Source organism: Amblyomma americanum, chromosome 1 (genome assembly GCF_052857255.1).
Source record: "Amblyomma americanum isolate KBUSLIRL-KWMA chromosome 1, ASM5285725v1, whole genome shotgun sequence".
Classification (NCBI taxonomy): Eukaryota; Metazoa; Arthropoda; class Arachnida; order Ixodida; family Ixodidae; genus Amblyomma; species Amblyomma americanum.
The window spans coordinates 341550641-341559720 of record NC_135497.1 but is presented as its reverse complement, the minus strand read 5'-3'; the positions used below and the strand labels follow the sequence as shown (position 1 = coordinate 341559720).

The 9080-nt window shown below is 55.9% G+C and overlaps 1 pseudogene; it reads left to right on the top strand.

Moving 5' to 3' along the window:
- Positions 1–2341: 2341 nt before the first annotated feature.
- Positions 2342–3399, top strand: LOC144099817 (uncharacterized; annotated as a pseudogene).
- Positions 3400–9080: the final 5681 nt, after the last annotated feature.

Genomic DNA, 9080 nt, shown 5'->3' with positions numbered 1-9080 from the left:
CCCTGGCGCAAACAGTGGTCGAGGCTGTGTTACTACCGTAATTGTATTTTTAATTTTTTCGCCTCCTCGCGTTATGTTAGTACAGATAATGGAAATTCTTAATTTCACCATCGCTACGTTGTTGCTGCTGATAACCACAACAATAATAGCATAACAAAAGAATATGTTGCTACTAACAAACAGTTCTGTGAAAAAAGTTTAAATTGGCGATTTTTTACGGATTTGCAGCTGAGTACAGGCCGTAGGAATGTTGTGTTTTATGGAAACTTAATTCTTATTTTTAAGTAGAGTAAGGTCTGCCAATATTTACCTGGTGCTATTTCATCACAAATAAGTCTTCGTTTTCATTGTTTTGAATGCAGAGGTAACCTATTACAGTGGTGAGTTGTTTTGCATATGTAGTACATGCCTTCAGATATATGGCAAACATGGAAATAACAACAGTACGAGACAAATGTGCATTGTTGCTGCAACTTTTTTATGCAGTGCCCACGAATATAAATTGCTCAAATGAAGCAGTGTTGATGTTATTTGCAAGTGATTGACACAAGAACGCATTTTTATTCAGCTGCCCAACACTATTTATTTCCTATTTCCAGAATCATATTCTGGCCGCAGTGTTGGTCAAGTCGAGCTTACTCGTGCTGATTTATTTATTTTGCAGGCAATCACAGGTCCCAAACTTCAGTTTCTGGACCTCGTTGCCAGCTGGCCCGGTTCGGCTCATGACAGCCGCATTTTTTATAACAGTCGGGCCAGGGTGCAGTACGAACAGGGGGACATTCCCGGCATCCTCCTTGGTGACATGGGCTATGCATGCAGACCATACCTGATGACTCCTTTGAGAGATAATGTTATACGAGGAAGTCCACAGTACAAGTTCAAGCTGTAGTTTTAACAAAGGTAAAGGCAGCTCTGAATAAATAAAACGTTCATTTTCTACAGGTACAACAAGTCACAAACAAGAACACGATGCTCCATCGAGCGAACCTTCGGGGTATGGAAGAGAAGGTTTCCATGCCTCGACATGACACTAGAAATTGTGGGAAGCCTGCTAGATTCCCGCCGTGGCGTCCGCGCGGCATCCCGCGTCGCTCTCTTTCCCTTTCTCCCGCCTCGGGCGGCGGAGAGAGGGCTGGTGGCTAATCGCTGTCATTCGGCTGCAGCTCCGCCCCCGGCTTCCCAAGGGCCTTTGCCATTGGTGACTTTTGGCGGGAATTCGAGACCTGTTTTGGGTGGTCGTGCGGCGCGCGACCGTCCGAGCGGGGGCCCAGAGAGAGGGACCCCTCCGAGACAGCGTAGGTGCGTACGTTACTGTTCGTCCGGGCCGGCCTCTGCCGTTCGGACCAGTTCATACTCAAGATCGCCAGCGTGGGTCCTCGATCCGCCGCGGCTCGAGCCTGTCCAGGGGTCCAACGACCTCTGGCAGGCGCACCTTGCGTTGACTGCCCGCTCTCTCTCGCAAACGGCCCAACGGCTGACACGAGAGAGATCACAGCACTGCCGCGGGGACAATCTCCTGCACCGGCGTGCTAGCGGCACGCATTTCTCTTGTTGCCCCGAGCGCGCACCGGAGCCTTGCTCTGAGCGCGGCCCGGGACGGGGTGACTGTTGAGTGTGTGTATGTACCGCTGGAGGACGGCGTCAATAAACGTCTCGTTCGTGAACTTGGAGGCCTGTTTCTTGCGGCAGGCCGCTCTCCTCTCTGCAAAGGTTGAACGCCGCCGCAGCGGTGCCCCAGGGTGCGTGTGGTGAGGGCTGATCGGGGCCCTTGGCTCGCGCGAAGCTCGAACCCGCGGTGGGTAGTGGCCTGTGCCTACTGAGAAACCCATAACTGGCGCTCAATGTGCTAAGTCACTGGCTCTTAGCCTTTGATAGCACATTTGCCGAGCAGGTCGCCTTGACGATCACGCTTGCGCACCATGTCTGCCACCCCCATCGGGGCTCTCGGCAGCTACGTGTCGGCTCCCTTAGGAGTCGTAGCGTCCTTTGATCTGTTGGCGGCTGTTTCTTCGAATAGCCAAACACCGTGGTTGGCCGCGGTCCCCATTGGGGCATACGGCGCTACAACCCCCAACGTCGATCACGCAGCTCCCATTGGAGCTGTATCGGGAGCACCCTGCGGTGCACCCGTCAATCACATGCCTCCGCTGTGCGTGCTTTGCGCCCCGTGCGAAAGCGGTGCGTGCGACGCTGCCGCAACCGGCCGTCCTGCACAGCAGCAGCCGTGCCCCGCGAGCAGTCAATTCTGCTCTGGGAACGGTGAGGCGCCGGCCCGGCTCCCTGTGGAAACCGCGCCGCTCATCGAACTGGGCGCTTGCCTCCTGCGTTCGTGCAGCCCGCCCAAGCCTCCTCTGAGGCCGGGGCGCAGTCGCTGCTAAGAAGTGCTGCCCAGATGATTCAGTCGCTGTCAGGGGCGGTTGAGACGCTTTTGGCCGCGCCGAAGGTGTCTCACCCCGCGGTCAAGTTGCCCATGCCAACATACCGCGGGTATGATGACCTCCTCAGTGCCCGGGATTTCCTTGAGTCCCTCACCCATTACCAGATAGCTATGGGTCTCACTGATCGGTTTGTGCTTGCACACATCATCCCGGCAGCACTGACTGACCCCGCAGCTAGGTGGCATCGGCTTTCCGGCCACCGGGCAGCGACTCTCGAGGAGTTCCGTGCAGCATTCTTGCGCGAATTGCTGCCCGCTGACTATGAGCGTAGGATGCGGCGAGAGTTGGAGCTCCATACGTAGGCTCCGGATGAGTCACTCCTGAAGTACGTACGTGCGATGGAGGACCTTTTCTCAATCTCCGAGCCCAGAGCCTCCAACGAGGAATGTGTGGAAAGGACAATCAGGCAGGCACATCCGACTTTTTCGGCATACCTGCGCGGAGGCTGGTTCCGAGATTTTGAGGAGCTGGCCGCCGAGGCAAAGCGCATTCAAGGCGACATTCTCGCCGCGCGCGCCTATCGTCCGCCACCGCCGGCAAGCGAGGCCCTCGAGCCACGCTGTGCATGGAGAGGGGCCATGCCCCGACCCAACCGGCGACCACCCGCACACGCTACCTCTGCAGCTGTTAGCGGGCAAAACGAAGTATGGGAGTTGAGCGAACGAGCTCTCGATCCCTACTCCTACAGGAGACGGACAGCCTGCGCTGCACCGTTTTCTGGACCGCCGGCCGAGGGACGCCAGGCGCCCCAACGCACAGCGGAGGGGGAAGCCCGAATCAGCCAGCCCTTTGGCCGTGCAACGGGCGGAACCAGGCAGGGAGAGGCGCCATTGTTCCCGACCAAGCTCGCGGCGGTGTGCGCTGTTTCCGCTGTCAGTAGACGGGGCACTTAGCGAGAGAATGCCCCGTAACCAGGCCTCCTGTGAGGCAGGGAATTGGCGGCGCGGGTCGGTCGTAAAGGGACGACCGGCCCAATCCTCGCTAATCCCCTCAGCGTACAGAGCAAGCTGCCTTGCTAATGCGCACGCGCCGTTTATTCCGGTCACCATTGCTGGCCGCGAATTTTTGGCGTTACTGGATACGGGAGCCACTCCCTCCTTGTTCGGTGAAGAGGTGTTGTCCCACTTGCAAAAGAACTTGGTGCGCTTGCGGGACTGCCGTACGACATTCAACCTTGCGAAAGGCGTAGCCCATTCGGCTGGCGCCGCGAGGCTGACTGTCAGGTGGGGAGAGCGGACGAGACGCACGCGTTTCATCCACCTCCCCGGCCTCAGTGTGTCCGTGATTCTCGGAAGGGGCTTTCTCCTGAAAACCGGGATCGTGGTGGACATTGCGAACGGCGGCTATCGCGACGGACCATTTTCCCAGCTGAACCCGTTCATTTGCCCACCGGCGTCAATAACTGTCTGCGCAGTGAAGGCGTTCGGAGAGTGCCAAGCTCAGCAACCAGGGCCAAGCCCTTGTGTCGAGCGTTCCGTCGTTCACGCTTCCCTTTGGGACCGAGCGGCGCGGCACGACCAGGCACCACATCCGCTGGCCGGCTTTGCGGTAACGTTGGATGACACTCAGAAGGCTCGTTTGACAGCACTGTTGCGTCAGTACGAAGAGCTCTTCACGGATAAACCTGGCTGTACTAATTTAGTGAGCCACAAGATCCACACCGGAGATGCGCTTCCTTTGAAGTGCAACCCCAGACCCGTCAGCCTTGCAAAAAGGCAGGTGATCGATGGGTTGATGGTTGAGATGCTGTCGGCGGACATTATCCGTCGCTCGTCCAGCGCTTGGGCGTCTCCGGTTGTGTTGGTGCCTAAGAAAGATGGCAGCCACCGGTTGTGTGTGGATTATCGCCGTCTGAATGCGCTGACTCGAAAGGATGCCTATCCGCTCTCGACGATCAGCTCAATCGTAGGAAACCTGGGCAGTGCGCGGTACTTTTAATAATATAATAATAATAATAACTTGTTTATTTCCATCAGTGATGGGGCAGACTGCGGATAAAAGCCGCCTGACAACAAGCGACTTGACTGAAGCCCGCAGCCTCCCTACAAAGCAGGCAGCGATAGGACAACAACGACAAAAAAAAACAAAAAAACTCGCAGAAAGCACAATATTCAAAATTAATGCACGCACACTTGATAGTCACAACAGGTAAACATAACAAAAGGCAAGATAACACTTTTAGTTGTTGTTGTAAGCAAGGATTGTTAATGAAATGTTGGCGTAGGGTTCGTACAGAAATCGTATTCAAACCTATACCTGATTTGTGAACTGAATTTAAAAGGGTTGGCAGTGTGTATGACACTTTTTGCCTGGAATAATTTACCCGCGCAGTGACCACTTTCCACGGTTCTGTATAACGGGTGGAGTAGGAATTTGTGTTTTTATCGAGATCTGATAATTCGTGAAAAAACTTGAGATTTTCTTTCACCTCCCGTTTGAAAGCCAGACTTAAGCCAGACTTTCCACGCTAGATGCCTCCAAAGGTTACCTACAGGTACAGATGGCGGACGCTGACCGGTCTAAGACCGCGTTCACGTGCCACAGAGGGCTGTTTGAGTTCACTCGCATGCCCTTCGGTCTCTGCAATGGTCCTGCGACTTTTCAGAGGCTCATGGACCGCGTCCTAGGGGAAGCGAAATGGTCTCACGCCATGTGCTACCTGGACGATATCGTGATTTATTCACGAACCTTTGATGAGCACTTAGGCCACATTGCCGACCTGCTCGCGAGGGTACGGGCTGCTGGGATGACTTTGAATCCTGCGAAAGCCCAAATAGCGCGGACCCGAGTTCAGTTGCTAGGGTTCACGCTGGGCGAGGGCTCCATTGTGCCCGATGCGGACAAACTCCGAGCCATACTCGAGTTTCCCGTGCAAAAGGACGTACGCGGCCTCCGCCGTTTTCTGGGAATAGCCAATTTCTATCGGTCGTTCATCCCGTCCTGTGCCCGCGTGCAGGCACCCTTGACCAAGCTCTTGGGAAAGACTGCCGCGTGGCGATGGCGGCCCGAGCAAGAGCGATCCTTTCGCCTCCTGTCTAGTTCCATTGCCGAGACAGCGCAGCTCAGGCTACCCGACCTGACCAGACAGTTCATAGTCCAGACTGACGCGAGCGATCTGGGTTTAGGAGCAGTTCTCCCACAGGATTTCGATGGCGTGCTGCAGCCGCTGGCCTTTGCCAGCCGCTCCTTGCTGCCCTCGGAGAGGAATTATTCCGTGACCGAGAAGGAGTGCATCGCCATCGTGTTTGCACTGCGGAAATTCGACGTCTACCTTGACGGAATGCAATTCGTGGTGCAGACAGACCACAGTGCGCTCAGTTGGCTGATGCGGCTCCGCGAGCCTGCCGGTCGGCTGGCGCGCTGGGCTCTCCTGATACAGCATTACGACTTTTCGGTGCAGTATCGAATGGGGAGCACGAACGTGGTAGCTGACGCGCTATCCCGTGCCCCGCTCGCCAGCGGCGCCTTGACGCCAGCAGGCGGAGCGGGCGAAAAAGCCGACGAGCCGACGGGCGGCAAGGAGGGGGAGCCCGCAAACGGGCTAACCCATTCCGCTAACCAGGCTAGCAGCGCTTCGCAAAGCGGGCGAGAGGCAAAGCTCCGCGTGAGCGCCCCGGAGACGCCGTCGCGAGCGGAAATTTTGGCTGCAGACCTGAAGGGGGACGACACCAGGCCCCCCTCTGGGGTAACTGGAATCGTTTTCAGCCGGAAAGAGCTGCTGAAAGCCCAGCAAAATGACTCCATGTGTCGCGAGATGAGCGACGGTCTCAGGGAGACGGAGCGCCGGGACGCTACTTGTATTGTAGCGGGCGCAGGGGGTAAAAGCCAGCGTGTGTCGCGGCGAGCCCCGGGGGATTCATATTTGCTGGACCATGACGGGCTCGTGCTGAAATACATAGCCACCGATGATGAGTCCATTGACCCGTTCAATGTGGTTATCGCCAAAAGTCTGAGAGGCGCACTGTTGCGATTTTCTCATGACGAACCACTGGCCGGTCACCTTAGTAGCTCCAAAGATTTTTCAAAACTGAGTCAATCGGTGACGTGGCCCGGCATCAAGCGTGACATTTTCCGCTATTGCCGTTCCTGCCATGTCTGTCAAGCGGTGAAGTCAAGGGGCAGCAAGCCGCCCGGAATGATGAAACCAATTGACAGTGTGCGTCCGTGGCCGATGGCCGCCTGCGATCTGATGGAGCCTTTCCCCAGGAGTAAGCAGGGGTTCATTCACCTGATGGTAGTAGCTGACCATTTTTCCAAATGGGTCGAGTTGTACCCGCTTCGGAAAGTGTCAGCACGAGCGGTGCTGGATAAACTCCAGGAAGTGTTCTGTCGGTTCGGCTTTCCGGAAAGACTGATCACGGACAATGCGTCCTATTTCACCGCTCGGGTGTTCGGTAACACGTGCCGTTCCCTCGGAATTGAGCACTACACCACTTCACCCTACCATCCCGAGTCCAACTTGACCGAGTGAATCAACCGAACGCTCAAGCCAATGCTGGCGGCCTTTGCCGAGTGTCAAAAGGACTGGGCAGACCATTTGAGCGAATTTGCGTTCGCCATTCGAACAGCTGAGAATCGCTCAACTGGTTTCTCTCCCGCCTTCCTCAATTTCGGGAGGGAGCTGGCGAATCCGATGTCAAACGTCGTGCAGAGCCAGCTCGGGGATGAGCAGACGCGGGCAGACTGCTCTGCTTATGCGTCGACGCTTCTGGACCGGCTTGGTCGGGCTCTCAACAGAGCAAGGCAGAGTTTGGCGGCAGCCAGAGCCCAACAGAAGGCTCAGTATGACCGCAAGCACCGCAGCCTGACTTTTCAGGCGGGTGATCTTGTCCTGAAGCGCAACCACGTTCTTAATGATGCGAGCAAGGGGTTCTCAGCCTCGCTCGCTCCTAAGTGGCTTGGTCCGTACCGAGTGGTCAGAGTCTGGTTGCCACTCGCGTACCTGTTGGAGGATCCCCTTATGGGGAAAACCAGCCGTGCCCACATCGCAGACCTGAAGGCCTATGCGTCACGGTCTGACGAGTTTGCGTCGGTACCCATTGGTATCACAAGCAAGCGCAAAGGCACAACTGGTGCTGCGGAACGCAACCGTACCGAGCACCGGTACAATCTGAGGCGACGATCACCGATGTGATTGATGCCGGATGGCGGACTCTTCCGCAACCGAAGGCACGCAGCCTCAGCTAGCTGGCGAGCTTTCTCTCGGGCCCTACCCCAGGTGAAGCACGGCGGTTTCTTTTTTTTTGTTTGCCGCATGCTCAGTTCCAGCCTTGTGCAGTTATTTAGTCGTTTGTTTGTTTTAGTCAGTCTGTAGCATATTTTTGTTTCCAGTTTATTCGTTGTTTCTTCTAACGTTCTGAGATCTGTACATATGTAATATACGTATGCGTTGGCGTTCAGTTTTTTTTAAACCAGACTTGTACATATGTAAACTTCAGCCTACTCGCGATTGCACTTTTCTTGTAGCGCAGAGATGGCCTTCTTTTGTACAGCGCGCCTTGTTTTCATTTACGTTCTGACCCCACGGGTGCGGCCTTCCTCGCGAACACGGGACCGGCTGGTTCGCGGAGGGGTCGGCGAAAGTCTCCCCTTCCGGCTGGTGAGTGGTTTGCTCGTTAAGGAGCGCGTGTATCGCGGCATGGTTTTCGTGTGGCTATGGGGAGCGTGAAGAGTGCGTCTGTGCGTCATTTGACCCCTGCCACGGCGCCTCGGGACGATTCCGACGAGCGGGTCGTTGTCACTGATGAATGTCCGCTTCTGTGCCGGTTCGTGCCTGTAATTATGTGCGTGTTCCCAAGATCAAAGGCAACGCCAAGAGGGGGGCAGGAAGGACAGCACCCTTTCCCGTGCGGGTATTCTTCGGGATCGTCGAGCGTCGTCAACGTCCTCATGCTCAACTTCGATGACCTTGTGGAGGACATGGGACCGCCGTCAATAAATCGTCTACCGGGACCCTGAAGGCAGCAAAAGCGTGAATTGGCCGCCGACAGGCCCAATGGGCCGCGCCACCGAACATTATGAGGCTGCAGGCCACCTGTCAGCTGGCCTTGTGTACAGTGTAGTTATGTTTGTCTCCTTGAAACGTATGCAAGTGTTGTTTGTTTTCTGTTCTTGTTTGTTTGTCTTTTGAGTTTATGGCTGGAACTGAAGTGTGGTAGTTTTATATGGATTATTTTTTATTTATTTTTTATTTTGCCGCACGCTTTTGCCGATGGGTAGGAGGGCATTTAAGGAGAGGAGGATGTGGGAAGCCTGCTAGATTCCCGCCGTGGCGTCTGCGCGGCATCCCGCGTCGCTCTCTTTCCCTTTCTCCCGCCTCGAGCGGCGGAGAGACGGCTGGTGGCTAATCGCTGTCATTCGGCCGCAGCTCCGCCCCCGGCTTCCCAAAGGCCTTTGCCATTGGTGACTTTTGGCGGGAATTCGAGATCTGTATTGGCTGGTCGCGCCGCGCGCGACCGTCCGAGCTGTGGCCCAGAGATAGGGACACCTCCGAGACAGCGTAAGGTGCGTACGTTACTGTTCGTCCGGGCCGGCCTCTGCCGTTCGGACCAGTTCATACTCGAGCTCGCCAGCGTGGGTCCTCGATCCGCCGCGGCTCGGGCCTGTCCAGGGGTCCAACGACCTCTGACAGGCGCACCT